Genomic DNA, 27,458 nt, shown 5'->3' with positions numbered 1-27,458 from the left:
AATTTAGAAGGTTCAAGGTACACTATGCTTATCCAAGTGATTGATCGAGCATCACTATGCCCCTATAGCCCATGAAACTGTGCTATCCAATCAATCTTACATGCTAGTCCATTTATTGAAATCATTTATGTCCACTTTAATGATTTCGAACTAGGAACTTAAATAATATATGAATTTTGTTCACATGTGGGGTTTCAATTCACCAGGTCATCGACCTGATGATCCCATCAATTCATAATTATTTTGGCCATTTTATTAAATTTTAAAAACCATGATTAAATAAGAGAAATAATAATTTCTATATTAAACATAATTCTGCAAATTGATGCATTTCTCATGTAATATGCTTTCTCAAAACATATACAACTTAAATTACATAACTTGCTTTAATTCTAAGACTTTAATATGACTCTCATACCTTAGTCCATTGAAGGGGTTTAGTGATTTCTCACTCATAATAAAACTTTGCAGAACATGACCTTCCGCTGGTCAATGATCTCATAATTGAGGTGACATCTCATATCTATAAGTTTGGATTTGTGATGTGACCCTGACTCATTTGTTCTTGGGCAAAGGCGACCTGTTAGTCACATGACATTTTAATCCGAACTTCCTTTCTAACTATCTTACTATAGTTTAATACACATATTCTGACATTGAGTATGCAACAGTGCTCTTCTTTGAACTCTTCAAGCTCACTGTCCTTCTCCATCCAGACACAAATATGCATTTAGATCACCATCTAGACTCATCTTGCCTTTTTAGAAAACTTGCATTCGTGTAACCTTTTGACAACTTGCTTAAATTACCTTTTAACACAATAGCTAGAATAATTCCTCTTAGTGCTTCTCAAGTACTCAAGGATTTGTTCTTGGTAACTCTCCGTATGCTTATTCTGTATTTGCTTGAAACTTGTCACAAGTCATATGCAACATCTTGCTTTGTACATTTCATGGCACATATAATGGACCCTATTACATAAGGTACACTATCCATACAACTCAACTCTATTAGCTTTTGAAGGCACTGAGTTTTACTAAGCGTAGTTCCATGAGACATGGGAAGACATCCTATCTTAGAATCTTACATCTTGAACTTGTCAAGAACCTTATCAACATAAGTATCTTGATTAGGTCCAATCATTCTTCAAGATTCACTTCGTGGATTTTGGATTCCCAATATGTACTCAACATCTCCTAAGTCTCTCATATAGAAACAATCTTTCTAACCACTGCTTGACTTATTCAAGCATTGATATATCATTTCATATGAATTGTATGTCAACTACATACTAGACTAAGAAGACCAATTACTCCCACTAAACTTCTTGCCTCTACAAGATTCCCTTTTCGTTCTACTAAGGAAATCAAACTGTTTGATTGCCTAATCAAAACGATAGTTCCAACTCCCTGATGCTTACTTCAATCAACTATATGAATTTCTGAAGTTTGCAAAACTTTTTAGGATTTCTGGATTTCAAAACTCTTAGGTTGTATCATATACATGTTCACCATCAAGAACATTTCATGAAGGTGATTTTGATATCCATAACTAGAATAATCCGAATAGGCTTATCCAACTAATAGGTTTGACCCTATTTGTAAGACTATTATGGACTAACACATCTTTACAAACATGGAGTCCATACTGGATTTCATGGCTTTAAGTCATCTCATGAGTTGGCACTTATCCAAAGCTTGCTTGTAGAGCATGGATTCTAACCGTTCTAATAAGAAAATTTTAGAATCCACCTTTTCTCAGAATTTCAACAAACTGTTTGTTTTGATCCCAATTAACCTACGATAGGTATGAGCAACAATAGAATTATTCTCTTCAAATCTTTGAAGCCTTTCATTCTAGTAGGATAATAGAAGTCTCGCTAGTTGAATTAGCTTGCTTCGACACATGTTTTATCAAATTAGCTGATTTCATGCGCATTCTTCTCTGATGTAGTGTTATCTACATCCATTTGTTGCTCGTCTTGAATCTCATTGAGATCTAACATTACTCCTACTTGGCTTTGTAGGAAGACATTATTTCTATAAAGACACTATCGCGAGCAACAAACTCTTTGTTTCTACGCGATTGTAGGAATAATACCTCTTAGTTTCCATGAGAAAACCCATGAAGAACTATTTTTCTGCTTTAGGGTGCATTATGTCATCTTTGTAAACATTTTACATTAATTTCATAACCCTTAATCTTGTTTAGAAAATATAACTTTGCAACATTTCCAGATCACAACTCTTATGACATATTTTCTACCGCTTTGGTTAAGTTTCCTGTTTAGTATATTCGCAATTGTTGTCTTAATGTATATCCTCAAAACGATATTTGTAAATCATTAAATCTTGGATCGAAAAATGGCAAGCAAAGTTTGATTCCTTCTTCATAAACATACAATTTAATTGTAATGTTTCTGGATTGTGAATTAATTGAACAAATTCTTTAGATGATCATTGGTTTTGAGTTAAATATTTATCACAACAATCATATTGTGGTGTTAAATTGTTCATCTCAAACTGACTTTACATTTCATTTTGGAATTTTGAACATTTCAATGATTCCGACTTTTACTTCATTAAGTAATTATCGACATATTTACTTAAATCGTTAATAGAAGCAATGAAGTAGTTAAATCTCTTTGCTAATTTTGAACTTATTGGTCCATATACATCATATCTATAAGTTTATAAGGTCATTTTAGCTTCTTTTACCCTTTCTTCTAAAAGGCAACTTGGTCATCCTAACTTATCAAGCATGACTTCTAATTCTCAAGTGATTCATATTCATATAAGAATAAGAGTCCATCCATAACTTTGGATGTGCAAATGGTTAACGTGATCTAACCTTACTTTGTTATAAGTAAGTGTACCTTGAACCTTCTAAATTTTGCTTTTGTGATCTACTTATATCAATGTCATAAAACGAAATTTAACTCTATCTAGAAAAACGAAAATAATTTATTACAGTAGACACCCATTTGTGTCTCCCCAAAACCAAACCTAGTGATAAGTACCTTTCACGTCAAATCATAATCGAATGAAGTGAAAGTGTGGAAAGTTTAGTGTTGCGGATAGTTTTAATTTCTTTTCTCTTCTCTCTGTTTTTGAAAACTTATTTTAAAGAAAAAAGCCCAATCCAGTTTTTAAATGTTATATGGGTCCAATAATAATGTAGTTGGATAGGTCTTGAAAAGAGCTTTCCAACGATATATTATAAGCTCAATTCCGATAAATATTGAGGAAGTTATGGCCAAATTACTGAACTGGGCCTGGTTTGAGCCTTATATGCGGCCCAATGATCTAGAGGATGACCTAATATGGGTTTATCATTCCTAATGCAATTAGGAATGGTTTTAGTCTTCTAGATTCTTCTAAAAGGTTCTTTTCATTCCTAATTTAATTAGCATTGATAAATTGACTTTTGTTGACTTTTTAGAGTTTTTATCAGAATAAAAGAACGTTTTTGAGGAAAATACGATTTTATCCTCCTGTACGGCAATTTCTATCTGATTTTAAGAAAATGCGTCAATTTCTTAGTCAGCGCCAAACTCCAGTTGTAGCGCCTGACGCTACGCTTGGCGCCTGGCGCTAGCCTTAGCGCCTGGCGCTAACGTCAGCGTTTGGCGCTAATCCTCGTTTTACGTGTCAGAACTCTGTTTCGATTTTCTATCTTTTAGGCTGATTTTCTCTTTAAATAGCTTCCTAAAAACTCCCTTTTCATTCACCAACTCTCATCAAGATTTTCTTGATTACTCTCTCTCTCTTTTCTAAACCAGCCTTCTCTCAAACATAAAAATTCCGCATTCATTAGATTTAGAAACACCTAGCATAATTCGAAGTTGCCTTCGCCCTAGACGTGAAAGGTTTAATTTCTGAGGGTTTGGTCCCAAATCTTTATTTCAATTATTATTTAATTGTTTTGTTTCAATTATTATTTTCCTTGAAGTTACTAACGTGTGTATTTTGTTATTAGAAAGAGGTACGAGGCATCCAAGTAAGTACTTTAATGGTTTTTATTGATGTTATTATGTAAATATCATGTTTAGGTTGTTATTATGATTCCTAGTATCATGTCTAGGGTAACTTTAATATTAAGTATGATTAAAAGTATGATGCCTTCTATTTTCTTCCTAATATTTATTCATGTTACTATCATGTTAGGGCTAAATATATAATTTTTTTTATACTTAGTGACATGTTAGGGTTTGTTATTAATCTTGTTAGTATCATGCCTAGGATCTTGCTATTATGCTTTAATATGATTATTTTAATTGTGATTATTATTTTAATTATGATTACTATGATTTATTATTATGTTGCTTGATATTTATTGTTATTGCTTGATCACACCTTTTATGCATGTTTAAAGGGAATTTGTACTAGTAATCACGCTTAATAAGATAATTAATAATCTTGTTTAGGGTTAATTTGATTATAATTCAAGTGATCGCCAATAATAGTTTTGTTTGTGCATTAATATTCAACCAACATAGATAAACAGGTTTAGGGTAAACTTATTGATTGCATGTTAGTCAGAAAGCGCACATGAATACGATCAGAATAAAGTAGAGGCCTATTATTAGGGCAGGTTCAATCTCTTTTAGGTTGGATTTGTACCTTCATCCCCGAACCCTATTTGGTTCAAGACCTTATGGAGTTGACGATCACTTGGATCGTTAAGGGGTGTAACCTTCACCTCGTGAACTGTTTACAAGTTCCTAAAAAACTTGTTGGCCTGGCGACTCTTTTGCTCTATCTTCTTTCCCTTTGGACGCCACCGTACTTTAGTGTATGATCACAGTGAGGTTCAAGCTAGGGGTTAATGCTTGAAATATTCCCTACAATTACCTTGGTCATGGATCAACACTTGTCCAAACCAAGTAAACTAAATTCAGTATTCAAAACAAGAAAACCGAAATATTGTCTCATCAAAACTGGAAATTGTTCTAAAATCATGATAAACTAATCAAAAAATTTAAAACTATGAAGCTATCTCTGGCCACTCAAACACTTCTAGTGCACCTTCAAGATCCATTTCCTTGCTCGATTCACTTGTTTTGCGCAACATCACAATGTTAAGCACTGCAACTTGGTATCACATACCTAAGTGAATGTTTATAACATAATACCTGAGGTTGATTCTCCATTCTTCTTGAGGAAGTCGAGGTATTTTTGGCAATTTCGCTTCCAATGCCCCTTCTTCTTGTAGTAAAAGCATTCAGTTTCATTTGCAGCCTTGGGCTTTGGAGTCGTCTTAGGCTTTTCAGGAGTCTTGGCAACTTGCTTGCCCTTGCTCTTGGCACTAGCCTTTTTCCCCTTCTTCTTGAACCCCTTTCCCTTTTGAATCATAAGAACTTATTTCTTAGGTTCCTTAGGGATTTGTTTCTCAGCACTAACCAGCATTGCATGCAATTGATTCATAGTCTTTTTAGTGGCAGTCATGTTAAATTAAAATTCATGATAAACTGGTTGAAACTTTCTGGTAGTGAATGGAGAATGATGTATGTTGCCAAATCATCACTATATGGGTACTCCAGTTTCTCCATACTTTGAATTAGGCCGATCATTTTGAAAACATGATCATGAACTGTGGTACCCTTCTCCATCCTACAATCCAGAATCTCACGATGGAGCTCATACCTTTCAACTCTATCTTGTTTCTTAAACAAAGTTTTGAGTTCTTGCATGATTGAGTAGGCATCCTGGTCCCTAAAATGCTTTTGAAGAATAGGCTCCATGGAAGAAATCATTAAGCAAGTGATAGGTATAGCTATGTCATGAGCTTCCTTGTGCTTCTTGATCTCTGCCGCAGTTGGATTTTCTGGCAGAGGTCCTGGCAATTGGGTGTCAATGACATCCTCTCTACCTTCAGATTTCAGAACAAGCCTTAACATTCTTTCCCAGTTGGAAACGTTATCCACTGTTAACCTATCCTTCTCAAGGAATGGTCGAAGATTGTAAACGTTGTTGTCATTGTGATTACGGCTACCCATCTATGTCAAAATAAGACAAAGTTTAATAATTATGTTTGATTTAAATTAATGTACCATAAACGCATTCATTAGGTAACTTTAAAACCCTTTATTCAATGATTAAATGATCCCAATTGAATGTAAGTGATTCCAAGACCCTTTATTCATGCAATAATTGACCGGACTTTGGCCCTACCATCAACCATTACATTTTCAAGGTGAGTAAACTCTTTACTGATTACAACTCTTGTAATTCTTGGTTGAATAATTAATCATCACATGTTTAATTATTACACTTAGCTTCAAGGTTCTGAACTCTTTAGGTAACCTTGTTGAGCATAACCAATTAAAGTTGTAGAATTTGATTTACCCCAACTTCCCAAAGATATAATATGACACCCAGCTTTAGCATGACCCATCATAAAATCAAAGGTTTAATTGGGTTTTTAATTGGAAAAGCAATCTCAATATTAGTGGGACCTAGATCCATTATTTTGTGATTATTTAGTGAACTCTAGCGCATCATCAATCAACATAAATAAAATCTAACATGCATAATCTACTAATGCAATAAAATAAAGCATGACATAGTATGACCTCTTAGTCCTAAGAAAACTAGAAATGAAAATGCTCCCACTTGAATCATCATGGATCTCCATCCACCTTGCTCCTTTGGGCCTTCACTTCATGGGCTTCTTTTAACTAACACTATTTGAATAACTATTCTATTTACTTTAAATAAAAGTTACAAAAATACTTAACGGTACGCATACCGTATTTAGATTACAAAAATACATCACGATGCGCAGATCGTATTTAAGAATCTATGGGCCATACTAGTCTATATATAGAAACATAATATCATATATTATAAAAGTGTCATATAATAAATCACTCAACATGCTTGTCTAAAATACAACATTGAATGTTCATAATAAAGTCAACACATTTACTAAAATATCTTATATTTTAATCATAATTAGATAATATCATATATTATTCATGACCGTTTAATGAATATCATATATTTAATATAGTCATGATATAGAATCAAATCATATTTTAATCTAGAAAGATAAATCATATTTAATCTTCCATGATTATCCTAACAAATTTAAGAGATTCTATCCTAATTACTAGCCAATCAAATAATTTTAAAATCAATTATATCCTAATCTAATTATGGGATAATCACATTATTTAAATCAATTATTATCCTTTTGGAATATGCTCAGAATATCCTAATCAATCTTATCCAAAATTAATCACTTTATTATGGATAATTACCAATTTAACAACTTTAAATATGGATAATATCAAATATAATAACTTTTGAATATTTGATTTTATCCAAATAAAATCGATTTTATCTTTTAAAATAAAAGATCATATTTTTCAAAATATTATATCTTATCCGAAATAAATCATATTTATCTTGAAATAATTTTTAAAATAAAATAATAATTTTTTTTTTGAAAAAACCGCACTGCACGGTTGCTGGCCACCGTGGTTGGCTAGCCAAGGCTAGCCACGGTGGCTGGCTGCTTTGCAGCAGCCACAGCCACAGCCGCAAGGCAACATCAACCAGCAGCAGAGGCAGCCACGGCAGCAGCGTGCAACACTTGCACAGCTGCTGCCTCAGCCACAAGGATCGCCGCCCTCCCCTTTCCCCTCCCTCTTCAACCACCATCTGGTCGACAGCCGCCGTGGCTGCGCCACCCAGCCGCGGTTGCCTACCTTAATTATTTTTTTGGTGTTTTAATTTAATTAAAACAACTTTTATTAAAATTAAATTAAATTATTCCAAAAATTAAATTAAATCAACATTCAATCTTAAAATTAGGGTTCCTCATAAAATTAATCCCAATTTAATTCTAACTTTTAAAATTAAATCAATGATCATACACAAAACACTTTTATGCATAAATCAATCCGATTAAAATTATGAATTATAATATAAATCGAATTAAATCAAAATCAAACACAAAAAATCATATTTTATGGCTATTAATTTCGAAAAATTCGAAAAATTAGGGATAAGGGGTTCGAAAATTTCGAACATATTAGGGCTAAAATTCGGTCATCTTCATGGCTATTTGAGCATAATTAAATCACATTTAATCGATTCCAAAAGTTTAATCTCATTAAATTAATAATTGAACCATAATTAAATTAATTTCTCCCTCTTAATTGATTATAAAATTAACGTGGACATCAAATAATCGTATTATTATGATCAAGCGCGTTCATGCAAGAGGCTAACTGATACCACTGTAGGAGTTTATAGGTACTACACAACGAAAATAACATGAATCTTATTCATAAAGCACCTAAACCAAGAATCACATGCATAACACACAAGACACATAATCATACCTTTGATGCGTGAATTCCTCGAAGCTATTCGACAGGCAAATCAGGGAGAGAATAGAGCCCCAAGTGTTTCTCCTCTACTTAGTCCGCGAGATTCGAACGATCCGTCCACCAATACTAGATTGGTCGCGTGATTAAGGAAAAACCGCGATCACCACCTTTTTGGACAACCGACCACCGCACGAACTACCACCACCACAAGACACCACCGTGCGCCGAGGAGGAGGAGAGAGCCGTGTGAGAGAGAGGACTTTGAGAGGGGTTGGGTTTTGTGTTTGCTAATTAGGGTTTTTGATCAATAGATCAGTAAAACTTCTTACATGCAAACCTAGGCACCTAGTCTATTTATAATCTCATTATAATTAGACTAGGGCACGAAGCCCAAAACACCTTCCAATCCTCCATATGGCCGACCACCTAGAATGATGAGGCCCATGATGGGCCTCGTCCTATAATGCTCGATCTAGCCCCTTTGTGTGATCTTATAGGATCCGTCCAATTGGAATTTGGGCTATTTTACTATTCCAAAGATCGTTAGTACCTCTAGCTATGGCAATACGACGACCCAAATGTACGAACTTAATTATCTCCATAATTTGATCCATTTATATATCTAGTAATTTCACAAGACGAGGACATAACTCCTTCAACGACCCCTATTTATAGAAAAAATAGCACGGGATCAAAGAAAATCATATTCGGAATAAAATACCTCTTGTCGCAAACGACATGAGTCAGCGAAAGATGACAAACTTGTCGCTAGGCGATGAAAGTCAGCGCATGGCGATGACCCTATCGTCTCGCGCTGGTTTAATAGTCAAAGCGCTTTTACACGCAGAATTACATTCTAAGCCGGTTACAGGTAATTTTGCGTCCAAGCAGTTTTAAAATCAAATTTAATATATTTTATTCAAAATAAACATCTTTAAAAATATAATTATCAATCCTAACCTTATTAGAATTAAAGAGAACCCTCTAGATATTCCTAGAAGACTAAAATCAATCCTAATCACCTTAGGAATAATAATTAATAGACCTTTATCTAGACCATTGGGCCTAATTTAATTTATCCATAAATTCCTCATAATTTATCGGAATTGGGCTTATAATATATCATTGGAGAGCTCTTTTCGAGCCCAATCTAACTACACAATTATTAGACCCTTATCATGGACTGGCTATTTTTCATAAAATAGAGTAAGAAAAGAAATATTTTTGAAAACCAAAAGAGAAATATTTTAATAAAAAACATCCTCTTCATTAGACTTTCCACACATTCACTTCGTGCGATAATCAACTAACGTGAAAGGTATTCATCACTGGGTTTGGTTTTGGGGAGACACATTTGGGTGTCTACAGTTTGGTCCCAAATCCCTATTTCAATTATTTAATTTAATTGTTTGTTTTTATATCTTCCTTGAAATTACTAATGCATGTATTTTGTTATTAGAAAGAGATACGAGACATCCAAGTAAGTAATTACTTTAATTATTCTTTTGATATAGAAATCATGCTTAGATTATTTTAATTTCTAGTATCATGTTAGGATGTTTTTATTGCTTCCTAGTATCATGTTTAGGGTATTAACTAAGATTTCTAATATCATGTATGCTTCCTATTCTTTCCTTTTATCATGTTAGTATCATATTAGGGTTAAAGCTTTGATCTTTAATGTTTAGTGACATGCTAGGGTTTGTTATTAATCTTGTTAGTATCATGCCTAAGATCTTGCTAATATTATTATTCTTTGAGATTATTATGATGATGATGATGATTGTGATTATTGTGTTGCTTGATATTATTATTTTTGTTGCTTGCTCACGACTTTTATGCATGATTAAAGGGAACTTGTACTTGTAATCACACTTAATAAGATAATTAATAATCTTGTTTAGGCTCAAATGATTATAATTTAAGTGATCGTCAATAATAGATTGGTTTGTGCATTAATATTTAACCAACATAGATTAAACAGGTTTAGGGTTAATCTATTGATTGTATGATAGTTAGAAAGCACACATGAATAAGAGAAGAATAAAGTGGAGGCCTATTTTAGGGCAGGTTCAATCTCTTTTAGGGTGGATTTGTACCTTTATCCCCGAATGGACAGTCATGGTTCCAGACCACTATGGAGTTAGCGATCTCATGGATCGTGAAGGGGTGTAACCTTCACCCTGTGAACGGTTTACAAGTTCCTAAAATTTGTTGGCGACTCTTTTACTCTAGCTTCCTTTCCTTTGGACGACACCATGCTTAAGCTATGATCACAATGGGACTCAGTGTGGGATAATTGAAATATTCCCTACATACGCCATCGATTTTCATTGTTAAAAATAAAGAAACTGATATTGAGACAAATTGAGTCATTAATGTTATTTTTTTTGTCAATTTCTAGTTTAATTTAATTTGTGTCTATAAAGGGACAAAATGACCCTCAAAATCTTACCCGAGCAATTTTCTTCACGAAAATCAAGAAAAAAAATGTTATTTTTATCAATTAATATAAATGATTAAAATAAAATCGATCAAACCATGACATGTAGATTAATTTTAATGTATAATATATTTATCAACAGTCGGTAATTAAGGGCATTTGGTGAATTTTTTAATAAGCTCGGTGACAATTGATGAATTTGTGAAAACTTTAGTGGCATTTTAAAATCGTCGAAGGAAATTAAGAATATCCTAAATCTATAACAATTAATAAAATAACGAACAACCATTGACCTCTTCCTTACCCCTAAATGTAACCTATCAAGTAAGGTATGAAATTTTCCGTCCTAAAATATATGTGATGTCAGTAATTTATTTAATATTTTTATTTATTTATATTCATAAAATTTTGGTCAACTATTTCACCCATACTTCAATTGCCCCAAATATATATATATATATATATATATATATATATATATATATATATATATATATTATGCATGTACAATTTTCAATTTATTTTCTGTATGATTTGAAAATTAGTATATTAATTAATATTCAAATTTTGTTCTGTAATTTCTCATTTAAATTGTGACAATATAACATTATTTGTCAAACTTGTGCTTCGTGTGAAACTAATAAAGTATTCCCTATCTATTAATTGTCAAACTCGTGCATTGTGCGATACTAATACAATATACAATCCCTTTTGCATGCCCCCGCTTTACAATAATTTTATTGTATATCGAAAATTTTGCGAAAAGTGACTCTTTTTCTTCTACAAAAGTGACCATTTTTTTTTTCACAAAAGTGATAGTTTTTTATTTACAAAAGTGACCATTTTTTTCACAAAAGTGACTTTTTTTTTTCTACAAAAGTGACCCCTTTTTTTCACATAAGTGACCTTTTTTTTTTCACAAAAGTAATTAAACTACATATGCAAAACAGAGTATCAAAATCAACAAAAATAAACACAAAATTAACAATAGTCATGAAAAAAACAGTACAATCACTCAAACAAATCAAAAGTCGCTGCCGAAACCACCGCTAGCAACGCTGAAAGTATTGAAACCATTGCCGATTCCACCATTTCCAACCATCTCACCGAGCAAAACGATGAAAATTTACAAAAAAGAGTACAAACACTAACCTAGAGCAGAAACATCAACATCATCATCACAAGAAATCAAACTATTCTTCTTCACCGTTGTAGAAACTACAAAACTGCAAAACGACAAAAATCCTAAAAATCGAAACACTGAAAATTAACAAAATTGAAAAAAAAAAGAGTATACAATCAACTTCAAAGTCGAGAATTAGAGACGCAGAGAGAGAAATTCAACTAGTGAACTGAGAAAATGAAAATCACCAAAAGAGGAGAGAGAAAAAACAAAAGAAGATGAGAAGTAGAGGAGAGAGAAAAAGATGATCGAAGAAGAAATAGAAGCTCTTGAATAAGAGGAGAGAGAAAATAAGAAATTTAGTTTTTGGGCCACCAACTCTTTCTTCGATTTTCACTAAAATAGTGAAAATCGGGTTTAATTAAAAGTTTGTGTATAATATAAAGTCATCATTCTTAATATAAAATCCCTTTCATATTCCTTATCTATTACGGAGTAATTATCAAACATATCATTAATCAATCAACACTCCCTTCTTCCCTATCTCTTCTTTAACATATTTTACGTTTCTTAATACTTCACTTACACCTTCAATATTATAAGTTAATAACCCTTACATAATGCAGTATTTGTTTTGTGTTGAAATCTTTATTTAGATGCAAGGTATATTATTCAATCAAACTATGTAAAATTATATGACTGCCAAAATGTAAAATAAACTAAGGGAGTAAAGCTTTAAAAACCTGATTTGGTTTACCTGTGGAATGAGCCAAAAAATTACTATTATATCGCTTTTTACTATCCAAAATACTTTTTTTTTGAATAGATCCAAAATACCTTAAGCTTAAGCCTTCTAGCCCATACAAGCTTAGTGTTTTTTATTTTTATTATTTTTTTTAATATTTTTTTTTAAAGGAGCCCATATAAGCTTAGTGTTATTTTTTTTAAGGGAGCCCAACCCATATAAGCTTAGCTTACCCAACTAAAATTAATTAACCTAAGCCCAACTTAACTGAGTCCTACATTGACTGATGGGGCGACATATACTACGTATATATTTTGTTTTTGGTATCAATATAATATTCAAAATCCTTATTTAAATAGATATATGTTGCTTAAGGCCTTAATCATTCATAAACAACACTGGCCTAGTTCTTTTCACCCTATTTAAACGAGTCCTATCCTATATGCATCTGATGCTTGCGTGAGTTTTAATAATTTTTTATATTTTATACGAGTAGTACAATTATTGCGTGAGTTAAATTGACTAATAAAATATATTAGGGCTTGTTTGACATTGATTTTGGTTTTCGATTTTCTGTATTTTTTCAAAAAACCAAAAACAGGAAACAAGAAAAAAGTGTTTTCACTTTTCTATTGTCAGTTTTCATAATTATCATGTTTTTAACCAGTTTGAATAATTTTTGATTCATTTTATGACATGTATTATATGATTTTGAAAAACAAAAAACCAAAAAACAGAAAACCACAACAATGCCAAATGAGCCCTTAATTAATAAAAAATATCTAAAGTAATAAAAAAATAGTACTTCCGTTAGTTATTACTCATAACAAAAGGATATTATTTGTAAAAGACTTAAAATATACCTTTATTGCGAGTAATATATAATGGAGGGAGTAATAGAGATAAACTTAATATATTGAAGATTAATGGAATGTTCTTTTACTATCAAAACTTGATAGAAATCATTATTCAAACTATTAAAATAACATATTTGACTTTAAAGGCCTAATTTGTAGGGAAAAAGTTGAATTTTAACTTTTTACTCCTCCCTCCCCTCTTTCTCTGTAAATTTGAGATGAGATAATATTCAACAAATAATAGTAAGTTTAGTAAAAATAAGTTATGTTTAGTAAAAACTAAGTTTAATTTAAAAATAAGTTATGTTTATAAAAATAATTTCAGTTTAGTAAAAAATGAATTAAGTTAAAAAAAATAATTTAGTTTTGAAAAAATTAGTATTTGAGTTCATTAAATATAATTTTAATTCATTAAAAATAAGTCAAGTTCAACAAATAAAAGTTTAATTCAATAACAATAAGTTTTAATTAGTAAGGTTTTGTTCTTTTCACCTTAATTTTGCTAAACTACAATTATTTTTATAGCACTGATATTATTTTTTTCAACTTAATTACTTATTTTTTAGAAAAACAAAATTAATTTTACTGAAGTGAAATTAATTTAATGATGATTAAAACTAATTAGTTTTACTGTATCTATATTGTATTCGTGCTACTTTGAAGTTATTGTTTTTTCTTTTTAAAATTATTTTTACCTAATCAATTATGGTTTCACTAGAGATAGTCAAAGTCATCATCCTGCTGGGTATACAATTGCTATTGCACACATGTGGCTTCAAGTTAATCACTCTGAAGTTCTTGGTGTAACTGGATTTGGATGAAACATATACAATATTCCTCATCATCGATTTAAAGCTTGGGTTGCTAAGGGCCTATAAATCGGTGGTGGGAATGGGGCTAAAAGTAGTCCTCTAGCATGACGTCACTTTGGGCCCCACCCCTCACTTTTCTCTCTTCTTTTTTCTTAATCTCACGATATCCCCTTATCTATTCTTTAATTAATCTCAAATTTGATCAAAAATCTAGATTTAAAAGAGAAAATTAGAATTAGGGTTTTAAATTATTCTTAGTTCCTCACTTCAATACTCAGATACACTCAAGGATCTTCAAATCTTTAAATTTTTTCGTTCTCTCTCTTCAAACCTAGCCATCACAGTAAAACTTAGGGGCTGATATAAATTTTATCGATGGAAAACCCCAAATTCTTCTTTAATTTTAATGTTTTAGCCAATAAAGATCGCCAACAGTATGGTGATTATAATCAGGCCCTCCATGTAGGGTTTAGTTGGTTCCCTGATGGTGGGATGTGTAGTATGAGTTGTTTGTTTGTTTTTCGTGTGTGCAAGGATACAAATTTGGAAGATTTGTCTTGTAAATATGTGGGATTGCGTGTTTGCTATAAGGGTACGAATTTAAAAGATCCGTCTTGTAAATTTGCCGATCTTGATGACCAATCAAGTTTTATCACTTTCACGACTATATACATCAATGGAACTCCATCAAGAATGATGCAAAGACATCTTAATTTATTCAGGAGCTGTTTAAAAGCAATGCCATTAGTTTAGGAGTGTTTAATACTACTGATAATGACAATGTAGATCTCTTAAGAGATAATTATTGTAAGTGACTAATGACTATTATTATTATTTAATGGAATCACTCTTTCCTATTCCATTAAAAAAAAATCAAATACAATCAAGGACACCTGGTATATATTCAGTGGCGGATCTTGGCCGAAAATACTATAGGGGTCAGGATCTAAATATTTTACTTCCTGCTCAAAACTAATCACTATACTCCAATATTTTACTTCTTGTTCAAAGTTGTTCACTATATATGTAGGCTATTTAAGTTCATTAACTAATTAATTGTAATAATTTACGGGGGGCCTGCCCTCGAATGGCTCTGCAGCTGGTGGAAGGTCCCCCTCTGTATATATTGTTGTCTTACGCTTTCGAAAAATTAAATTGTGGGTTTTGAAATAAAATTAGGGTTTTAATTTTGAAATCAAATTGGGGTTTGATTATAGTAAGTCATTGACGAGGGTTAAATCGGTCGCTACAATCTAACTCTCAATCAAACAATACTTATACGAACACCCTATAACCAAGTACAATGGCAAATAAAGGTTCGGTCCACGAGGAACGAGAGTAATTGCAAATCAATCTTAAACCTAAGCTAGTTCGAAATCAATAGAAAATGGTGTTCTAAAATACTACTAATAAGATGGAATAAATCAATAAACTAAGACACTAGGGAGAACGGGAATTCACCAAACCATCGGTAACTACGCAACAAGGAATCACAGAGACAAACGGGATATGCAAAGACTATATGTCTGATCAATATCATGTGATAGGAAGAAAACGGGCAATACTAAGCTTGGATTTCTCATGCACTTAACATTACTCGATACATAATCAAACCACATTCAATAATGAAATACTCAATTCACAATCTCTTGTTCAAATCAAGGATATCATGCAATCAAATTCAAGATTCTAGGTTAGCTACTCCTATTATAATGAATTAACATGCAATCGCATATAATCAATTTAATCACAATCCGTTTATCAAAATCAATCCTCAATTACATAGATTACCTAGGCCGGGTTTCATCCCGAAACCCTAGCTAGGAGACTACTCACACATATTCATAATCAAAGCAATAATGAATTCCAAAAGCATAATAGATATAAACATGAATTCTGATTAAGGAATAATAAAGCTTGATTAATAAACAAGAATGAATAATACCAATTGTATTGATGCGAATCAATGGAAAAGTTCAGAACTTTGATATCCGTCGTCAATGAATAATACAAAGAATCTTCGCAAATCTTGCTTCAAATCAATCCAAGAAAACTAAAATCTCTAGAAATATCTCTAAGAAAACTAATGAATCTCTAATACTAAGAACGTTCTCCAATAACTCTCTACAAAGGCTCTCAAAACTATCTCTAAAAAACTGTCTCTTAACCCTTACAATCGGGCTATATATATATGTTTTAAATCGGAAAGTAAATCGCAGGCTGCCCTTCGTGAATCGGCACGGCCGTGCTGGAAGTGGCACGGCCGTGCAAGCATGGCAGTAGCTGATCCGCAATATCTTCAATTATGGTACGGTCGTGCTGAATTTGGCACGGCCGTGCTAATGCCTGGCACGGCCGTGCTGAATCCGGCACGGCCGTGCTGAATCTGGCACTGGGACGGGCATGGAAATTGGCTTGGCACGGCCGTGCTAATGCCTGGCACGGCCGTGCTAAAAGTGGCACGGCCGTGCAGCATAGGCAGGAAGGTTGCAGACACTTTGGTCTTCTTAAAACAGTCACAACTTCTTATCCAGAGCTCCGTTTGAGGCGTGCAATATATCGTTGGAAAGCTCTTCAAGTCTACTTTCCAATGCAATTGGAATCACTCCATTATAATTTTATACCGAAAGTTGTGAGCAAAATAGTGAACAGGTGTCATATTTGTGAACTGTTCTGCCTTGCCTGCTACTTAACTTGTCTTTCAAGGCCTTGAGAACCGCAGCAAAGCCTTAGCTTGGTGGACTAGGATCGATAATAGCCTGATTACGCACCAATGGTTCGGGACTCGACATAACTTGGTCAACTATACCTGTTAACACACCAAAAACAGACCGAAACCCGTGAAGCACGTAATATGAAGGAAACGAGTGTAACAAGGCAATAAACGACCAAAACGGGCCTAAATACATCCAAAATCACCCATTTATATGCCTTAAAGCGCGCCCTAATGTGCGCTTGTCAGTCATTCGGACAAAATTAACTCAAATTTCTTCAAATTCACAATATGATTAACAAAATCATAGTTGTCAGTTCTAATACACTAAATATAAATAACCCCAATTAATCTAGTTTTTTTGTCGGATATGATTGAGTTTGATAACGATGATAGGTTTCCAAGGCTTGGTAACCCTCCACTGTTGTCTTTGATGTTCATTTTTGGTCCTCTTTTGTATTCATGTACAATGAAATTACATGTTTGTAAACACAAATTTTAAATCTACACAATATAGATTCAAAATAAATGCAACAAAATGCTAATTTTATTAATTTGATGATTTTGGGTACAATCTCTAATTTTGTCCTCTGGTTCGATCTCCCTTTTAACTTTGACGTAATTCACGAGGGCCATCGAGGCTTGATTTCGATTGAAGATTTGATGCCAAACTTTGACTTATTGTTGATGTATACCTTTGACTTGTTGTGATGTATGTAGACCTTTAACTTGAATTTTGACTGAGGGCTGACAAGGCTTGATCTCAATCAATGACTATTTGATGTAGAGGTTGAACAAATGTTCTTAATGATTTGAATTCCTTCTTTCTTTTGTGTTGAGGGTCGTCGAGGCTTGATCTCTTCCACGAGTGATCTATAGAGTAGAACGGCACGTCGAATGCTTGTTGTTCTTCCTCTAGGTTTTGAGAGGATTTCCTTGGAGAAGTTTAGAGTATTTGATGATAGGTTTTCTTTGAAGAGGTTTTAGAGTATTTGAAAGGTTTTCTCTATATTTTGATTCTCTTTGTTTTCTCTCTCTTTAGGTTTTTCCTCCCCTTCTCTAAATGAAATAGAGGGAGCTCTATTTATAGAGTGAGTGACTCTTAGGGTTAGGGTTTGATGTACAATGGAGGTGGGCTGCTTGATTATCATAACCCATTTTTAATGGGTTTTAACTATTGTATACAAATTTAATTAAAATAACTAAAATGGGCCAATTAAATTTATTCACCCTATTTAATTAATTTTAATTAATAGTCAAATTAGCATCAAGTCAATAAATTGACTTTTGACCCATATATTATCCAATGTGGCACTTATAAAAATTTTTCGTGCCTACAATGTTGAATGTTACTTTATGTAAAAATTTACCAAAAATAATGAAAAGGAAAAATGAGAGAGAGAAGCAATGAGAATCTAAATTGCGGTGAAAAAAATGGTGATTAGCATGGCTAAATGGAATTAAAAAAAGAAAGAAAATGGAAGTTTAAGAAAAGAGAAGAATTAATTGAAAGAAAACAAGAGGGAATTTGAAGGAGATGACATCATGTAAGGACAGTTGGCAAATTGGTGGTAGAATTTAAGGTTTTAAGTTTTAAACAATTGTTGATGATAAAATAAAAAAAAATAAAATTATTGGTGTTAATTACTAAAATGAAAGAGTATAGTGGTTGATAAATATAAAATTTTCTTTATAATTTTATAAAACAAATATATAAGGGGAGGTCATTGGATGATCAATAATGACCTGGTCATGAGAAGAGAGAAAAAAACTTTTGGTATTAAAAAATTGGAAGAAAGAAAATAAGGGAGGAGAGATGATGATGACCTGGTCATTAGAATGACCAACTACACAAAGCTTTGGTCATGAATGTAATAGTTGACACGTGGCAAAATACTATTAGAAGGAAATGAGAACTTGTAGGTTGCATAAAGGAAACAAAAGATAATCATGACCAAAGCTATTTTGGGCAACCATTACGAGTCTTTGGTGATTATTGGTCATGTGACTTGGTCATGGATGAGTGAAAAGAGAGAGAAATTATATAATAGTCCTTCATTTGATATGCATGCTCTTAAAGTATACATATCTTGTCAGCCGTTCACCGCCATAGAGCTATAGAAGAGCACCTTCCTTAATTGAATTCAGTACCAATTTAAACTCTTAGCTTATACAGAATTACAGATCATGTGGCTGCAATTTAGTGTCTACTTGTCCCACATTGAAAACATTGCAAATGTAATGTAAAGAAGACGTACGATTCATCTTGTTAGTGATATTTTGTACCATATATTCTCAATGTCATGTATGTTACAGAAATATCTTAGCATATAGATACACATATATTATATAATTATAATCTGACTCCAGCAATATAGTTGTTGTACTTAATGCTAATTCATAAAAAAATTACCCTTGTTTCAATTCATTCGTAGCCGCTTATCTTCCTTTTGTTAAAGATATAAATATTTTGCCAATGTTGGTGTTCTTTCCTGCTTCCCAACACAATATCTAGCACATCAGAGGTTGCTTCGCATTCGATCTCATTCGTTCACAGTCAAGTCGACCAGAACCCAGAACACTCGGCCGTAACATTCGCTAATCTAACCTTCCTTCTCATCTTATCCTTCTCATCTTATACCATACACTTGTATAACAATACTGCAAGAAACATCAGTAACAACTGCCCATGAGACCAAAGAGCAGCTACACTGATGGCTGCGCTCCTCTGCAGTCTGCACATTGGCAGGATCAAATATAACAGTTGCCTAATTGCTAATAATGCTTCTGCATCATCTATTGCTGCTGATGTTTCCTTGCTGAATCTAAATTTAATGAAACATTGATCTCTCTTTTCGCTTTCTTTCTGACGTTTACTTTCCCTTTCCTAACGCGTAAGCAGGCTGTACCATCTACATTGTCATTGACCAGTCACGTAAGCGCAGCCCTGTAGTTGCAGCAACTCTCATGCCTCACTTCTCCTCTTCTATGCTTCCTTGCTTCGTACTCTGAATACAAAGCTACAAGGATGAATTTTGATTGTTATTTCTCTTCATCTCCCTCATCGAAAAGATAGTGGAAATAATGTAAAACCAGCATGGTGGTATTTCATAAGACCTTTATTACTCGTCACTCAGTCACTCACGGTAAACTAGTCTTAATCAATCGTTGTTGACTTGTTGTAACCGTTGCTCCCTCCGATTTTGAAAGCAACAATTAACCGGGTTTGTCGTGTGGAATTAAAAATCAATAACGTAATTGGGTAAACAATTTATTTAAAAGTAAGTGATGTTGTAAAAAAAAAAAAGTGATGCTAGCAACGAAATTACAAATAAATGTAAAATAAAAAAGTATAGAGAGCCACAAAGGTGGAGAATTTGATCTCAGAATCCCCTAAAAATAATATAACCTCAGTTTTTTTAGTTGATACCGTTTGACTTTTACACTATTCATACTCTGACTCCCTTTTTTATTTATTTTTATTATTATTTTTTTTAATTTATAGATATGATAAAATATAGTTATGTGCGAACTTGCTTCAAAAAAAAAAAAAAAAGTTATGAGAGATCTTCTTTGAGTCGTCTTCATATATATTTTATTAATGTCCACTTTGTGAAATTATACGATATTGGTAATTAGAGATATTATGCGTTAAAAACATGCATGCGTTGGCATATATATATATATATGTATATGTATATGTATGTATATATCTGACTCCCTTTTTTTATTTATTTTTTTTATTATTTTTTTTAATTTATAGATATGATAAAATATAGTTATGTGCGATCTTGCTTCAAAAAAAAAAAAAAAAGTTATGTGAGATCTTCTTTGAGTCGTCTTCATATATATTTTATTAATGTCCACTTTGTGAAATTATACGATATTGGTAATTAGAGATATTATGCGTTAAAAACATGCATGCGTTGGCATATATATATATATATATATATATACATATATATACATATATATACATATATATATATATATACATATATATACATATATATACATATATATATATATATATACATATATATATATAGGGGAAGGCTCTCGTGAGAAATTTTCTTATGTGAGAACACTTTTTATGTTCTAAATTTTTACTCGTATGTTCTAAATTTTAAATCTGATGTTCTAAACTTTTCCTTAGGTGTTCTAAATTAAATCAAGTGTTCTAATTTAGTACTCACATGTTCTAAACCATAAATTAGTTAAGTTCGATGTCATAAATTTTAAATAACTTGTTCCAAAGTTTTAACTTGTATGTTCTAAATTTTAAAACGTGTGTTTTAAGATTTTTAATTATATGTTCCAGATTTTAAAGCGTATGTTCTATTTTTTTTACTCATATGTTCTAAATTCTTTACTCACACTTTCTATATTCTATATCAGTTTATTCTAAATTTTTATTTACATGTTCATAATATTAAATCATATGTCTAAATTTTACTCATATGTTTAAAATTTCATAAAGCAAATTTTATAAGTTTTTAATCACTTGTTCTAATTCTTAAATCAGATGTTTTAAACATATTACTCACACAAATTTTCTAAATTATTACTCATATGTTCAAAATTTTAATTTGAGTCACATGTTCTAAATTTTAACTCGCATGTTCTAAATTTTAAGTCACATGTTCTAAATTTTAAATCAGTTCTCATATAAGTATGAATTCTCACATATGGACCTATTCTCACCGGATCCCTTCCATATATATATATAAAGCTAAACTTTTAGTTAGGTCACGAAATAGCGACACTTGGCATTTCAACTTTTCGCCAAGTGTCACGCCACCTTGGATAGATTTTAATAGTCTTCATACATAAAAATTGTCAAGTGTCGCACCACCTTGGATATATTTGGATAGACTTCATAAGATTAAAAGTTTGTTTAGAATAAGATTGTTAGTTTAGAGTTTTATTTTCGATAAAATACCAAATAATAAACTTATAATTAGGCCACAAGACAACATCATTTAGCGTTATAATTTTTCACGCACCAAATGTCATACCACGTTGGATAAATATAGATAGACTTTGTAGCAAAAAAAAAGTTAATTTAGAATTCTATTTTCAATTAAATTGAATCCTAATATAATTTTATCTTAAAAGTCCATAAACAAACCGGACATCGCAAGAGGCCCAAAACTAGTATATATATATCATAAATTAACCTTGTTTTGTACAACTTTTTAAAATAAAATTTATAATATAAATTTATATTTATAAGATAATTTTTTTTTTTAAATTTACAATCTACTTATTCATATGGTAAATTAAAAGTCTTATCAGAAATAAAATTATAAATAATTTTATTATCTTAAAAAATCTTTCTTAAATTCACTTATCTAGTGTTAGAGGTGTCATATTATATCTTATATGTCACTTACATGGAATGACACTTAGCGAAAAGTTGAAACACCGAATGTCGCTGCCTTGTGACCTGGCTAAAAGTTTAGCTTTATAAAATATGGTGAAGTGAGACATAATTAAAAGATAAAAAGTTAATAGAAATTCAGTTTTATCAGGATTTTTTTAACTTTTATCACAACAACAACAAAAAAAAAAAAAAAAAAAAAAGTGAAAAATGGAAATTAAAAATCCAACCTTTGCACTTTCTTTTCTAAAAAATCCAACCTTCATTTTATCCCACAAAAATCCAATCTTTATACCCCATCTTCATCTAAAGATCCATTACCTGTTAATGACCGATCTTGTAAGCTATATGCCACATGTTAGCTATTAATAGGTCAATTAATTTTTTTCCCTACTAAAATGTGTCATGTTGTTAGAAGAAGTGTGGATGCCCCCTTTAATTTAGCTTGCACTTTAAGTTTTGGTAAATATCTAGGAATTGACATTCTCCCTAACAAGCTTAAAAGTTCTAATTATTTAACCTTGCTTGACAAAACTATTCTCCTTCCCATCTCAGTCCTTAATAGCTTAGAGAAAAGTTGCAGGAAATTTTTTTGGAACAAGGTTGATCATATTCATTATTCTCCTCGGATTAGTTGGGCTCATGTCTTTAAACCTATGGAGATAGGAGGGATAAGAATTAGGAGACTTAGAGATTGGAACATTGCTTTTATGTCCACACTCGGTTGGACTATCTTGAACAATCCCAATAAGCTTTGGGTTCGCATCTTTAATGAGAAATATCTTAAGTCCTCTGCCTTTCTTGATCATATCCCTAACAATTCTCAATCTCAAATTTGGAGAGATATTTTGAAAGGAAGAGAACTTTTGGCTAATGGCATAAAGATAGGAATAGGTAATGGTTGCTCCACTTCCCTTTGGTATCATCGTTGGATTGACACAAAACCTCTTTATCTTCTCATGAATAGTGATGTCCCTCCTTCCAAAGCCTACTGGTTGGTTTCAAATATTATTCGAAATGGAGTCTGGTGTCTTAGTGATATTCATCATATTCATCATCTCCTTCCTTCCTCAATCATTGAGCTTATCCTAGCCACTCCCATTTCTAATAACCCCAACTTGAAGACTTCATTCAATGGCAGCATTCTAAGGATGGTACCTACAATATCAGATTACCTTACCATCTTTCCACATCTAACTAATGTACCCCCTCCAATCATTGCTCCTCTTGGAAATCTATTTGGAGAATTAAATGTCCCTTCAAATACAAAATGTTAGTTTGGAATTGTATGCATGGTATCCTTCATGTAGCTGAAAAACTAAACTATTTCATTCCTTCTATGTCTCCTTATTGTGCTAGATGTTCTTTTCATACTGAATCTCATATTCATCTTTTCAGAGATTGCACAATGTCAGCTATTTTATAAAATACAATCTTCTAAAAAATTAGTCTTCCTGACCAATTTGATTTCCAATATTTTTTATAATGCTTCGTGGACAAATTGGGTGAATTATAATTTGAAGCAGAATAAACATTGGAAAATGACATTTTCGGTGGATAAATGACATCTATGGAGAGCTAGAAATAAAGCGGTCTTTGATATCTCTATTGTTAGTTCTCATTATCTTTTTAATAGCTTAATTATAGATCATCAATGCACTAACCATATGTTGCAGGATAATGAGAGGGAGATGGAAGCTGCAACTCTAACCCCTCGTAGGAATCGGTTTGCTTGGAATCCTCCCCCCCAAGGGTATGCCAAGGTCACTATTGACGGGGCTTAGGTGGCTATTAATGATGCAGTTGGAGTTGGCTATGTTCGGAAGCAGGATGGCTCGTGGGTGATGGGTTTCTCAAGAAAATACAATGCCCTTACCCCTTTGGTTGCTGAGTTACTTGCTGTTAAGGAAGGCATTATAATTGCTAAACCTCATCAATTCCAGAAGATCATTGTTGAAACAAATGTTATTTCAATCAAAGTGATGTTTGATACTATGGGTGACACTATTCACCGTGAACTTGCTGCTCTTATCAATAAAACGGCTGAATTGATGACTGAATTTGAGGTGGTTGATATGCGCCACATTCGAAGGATGGTGTTGAGTAATTAGGTTTTAATGATTGTAAACTAATGATGATTATCTATCTAACGTGTTTGTTAAGTTGTGCATAGAAAGAACAAGTTATTCTTGGAACAGGATACTTATATATATATATATATATGTATATATATATAAGGAACCCGAGCAATATATGATAAGCAATAGAGAAACAAGAACAATGATGAGTGTCATGGTTGATAAGCATGATGATGGCTAAAGAACCATGAAGGTAACTATGTAAATAGGTGTTTGCATATGTTAGCTTCATGAGGTAAGTACACTATGCATACTTGAGTTGTATATGTGTAGGAGTATTTACATAAGCTTTAAGTTTAATTAGTTCTCTCACTTGAAGTTTGTTTATGACAAACAAACTTCAATCTAATGTTTCTCTTAAGTGTTTATGCGAAGACAGGAACTGACTTAGGTGAAGTCAATGGGTTGGAACATAGGAGACTTCAAGAGGAACAAGAGAGAATGAATGAACCTAAAGCCGGTTCTCCCATGAGAACCAAACAACGAAGGAACCAAAGGATATTCTATAACGAGATGCAAAAGGAACCTTCGGCAGGCTTTCCCACGAGAGTCGGAGCATGTTCCCTAACAGGTACATGAAGTGTTCCCTAACAGGTACACACAAGGAGCTTCCTAACAGAAGCATGACAACAAGTTCTAGAAAGGAACCTGGTCTGCGAGTTCTAATAAGAAATGAAAAAGAGTGACATCAAGTTCTAGTTAGGAACTTGGCCTGCAGTTCCAGAAGTAGAATGTTGCCCCGAGATCTAGAATACATCAATACTACAAGATTCCTGAATAAGAGTTTCAAAGAAACAACATGAAGACGGAGGAACGAAGTATATCGCTCTAGGACTCATGTAAGTATGTTGGACATAAAAGTTAGTCTGAAACAAGTCTAAAGAACCAAGGTGAACTCATGATAGTCAATGAAATTAGAGTTACTGACTTGTCAGGTACTCAAAGACTATCAGAGTTCCGAAATCTAATCGGAACTTAGGTCTGCACGTCGTTAAAGGTCGCAGGTTGAATTTAATGATATATATTTACCTAATACGTGCATATCTTTTAGAGATTTGATTTTACAGAATAAAGATATTTATATTCTAATAAATCCCTTTGGAAAAAGATAAGTTATTTTTGGAAAATTAGCAAAATAAGTTTTAAATAAAATCTAATTTTATGGTAAGTATATCTTTTGTAAAAAGATATGGTAAGTATATAATTTGTAAAAAAATGTATATTAGTATATTTGGAAAATATAAGATTTAGATAAAATCTGATTTTATGGCAAATATATCTTATTATTATTGATAGAATATATTCTTAACAAAAGATATATTTTTGGAAAAGGCTCCAATCTCCGATTGCTGGCGCCAAATTCTTCCAATACCGAGCTTGAAATATGCGTTCTAATTTCGACCAGTTTTTTGTATTGTTTGCTCGATCCTACTTCCTGATTGAGTTTTTTCTCACTTTTCTGAAACCCATATGTGTTCTACATATGGACATAACCCTCTGGGAATTCATGCTCCATCTACCTGATTGAACGCTCTGAGCAACAAAGGGTACATCCGAGAATGTTGAATTTACCAAACCATGGAAGCGAGTTTTTTCTAAAACTCACGGTGTCCCATCCACTCGCGCCAACCCTTCACGGTTAGGCTTCCGCGCGGTGCATCCGGACAATTAACCATGGACCCTCTATTGACTAAACCATATCCCGAACTTTAGAGAACTAGAGCCATGGTTAGGTTGCAAACTCATTGCATCATATTGTGCCTACTTGACTAATTGCGCATTATTTGTTGTGCATATATATGCTTTCTTAACCGTTTGTTTGACTTGTTTGGAGGTTTAATAAATTAATGACTTAACGAACTTTGCCTAATTAATTAATTAATTAATTAATTAATTAATTAATTTGAGTCAATAAAGTCTAATATTTTAATCAGAATTGACCCAGTACGACTTTAGGCATACCCCTGTTGATTAATAACACCGAAAACAGTCCCAAATTGAAGCTCCAGCATTGGCGCCAAAGTCTGGACTGTAGCGCCACTCTGTAAAGTGTGGCGCCTGGCGACAACTCTGTCGTCTGGCGCTACACTACACAGTGCGACGCCAATCCTGTCGTTTTGCCGACAGTTCGGATTATTGGTCAAGTCATCACCTAGTGTCTAGTTAACCAGTCTGCTAATCAATTCGATCGGTTAATTTTCGCTGTCAATAGTACTTGGTTGAGCCATTAATCGAGTTTAGGCCCGAAATCCCATGGTATTACACAAGAGTCCAAGCATGTCACTTACACTCAACGCACACACCAATACACATACTTTGACCATGTCTAAGAGAGTCTTGTATGAGCGTTTTTCCCGTCATTTTTTTAGGGGGGTAAGTCGGATATTAATCCTCCAATTTAAAAACTATACTTAGTTCCCTAAATATATATACATTATTTTTGCCTAAAAATATGCACCCATTTTTTTATTTTTTCCTCTTTAAAAAACCGTAAAGTCAAGTTGATTCGAGTCAAGTAATTAAAACACAAAATGGTTTAAATTACAGCGCGTGGTCAAGAAAGGAAGGACGGTTAATCAAAGACAACCTTTTCGTACAAGTCCAACTTTTCGACAAACCCATAGCTCGTAAGAGGAAAGCTAAGAAAATAATGGCAACACAAGAGGAAGTCAACGAGCTTAGGAACCAACTGGTTACCGTGACTGAGGCACTGAAGCTCCTCACACTTAAGATCGATGATCCCGTGAAGCAACAACAGATGGACCTCATGCAAGAGAGTCTAAGCAAGCTATCTAGCGACTACAAGTTTCAAGGGCTTACTTCACAAGGGGTCTCGGTGGACAAAGATCTTCTTCCGCAGAAGTTTAATGCCAACGACATCCCGAAATTCAAAGCAACTGATA

The sequence above is a fragment of the Chenopodium quinoa genome, unplaced genomic scaffold (assembly GCF_001683475.1).
Source record: "Chenopodium quinoa cultivar QQ74 unplaced genomic scaffold, ASM168347v1, whole genome shotgun sequence".
In the NCBI taxonomy this organism is placed as follows: domain Eukaryota; kingdom Viridiplantae; phylum Streptophyta; class Magnoliopsida; order Caryophyllales; family Amaranthaceae; genus Chenopodium; species Chenopodium quinoa.
Note: the sequence above shows the minus strand (reverse complement) of the source record.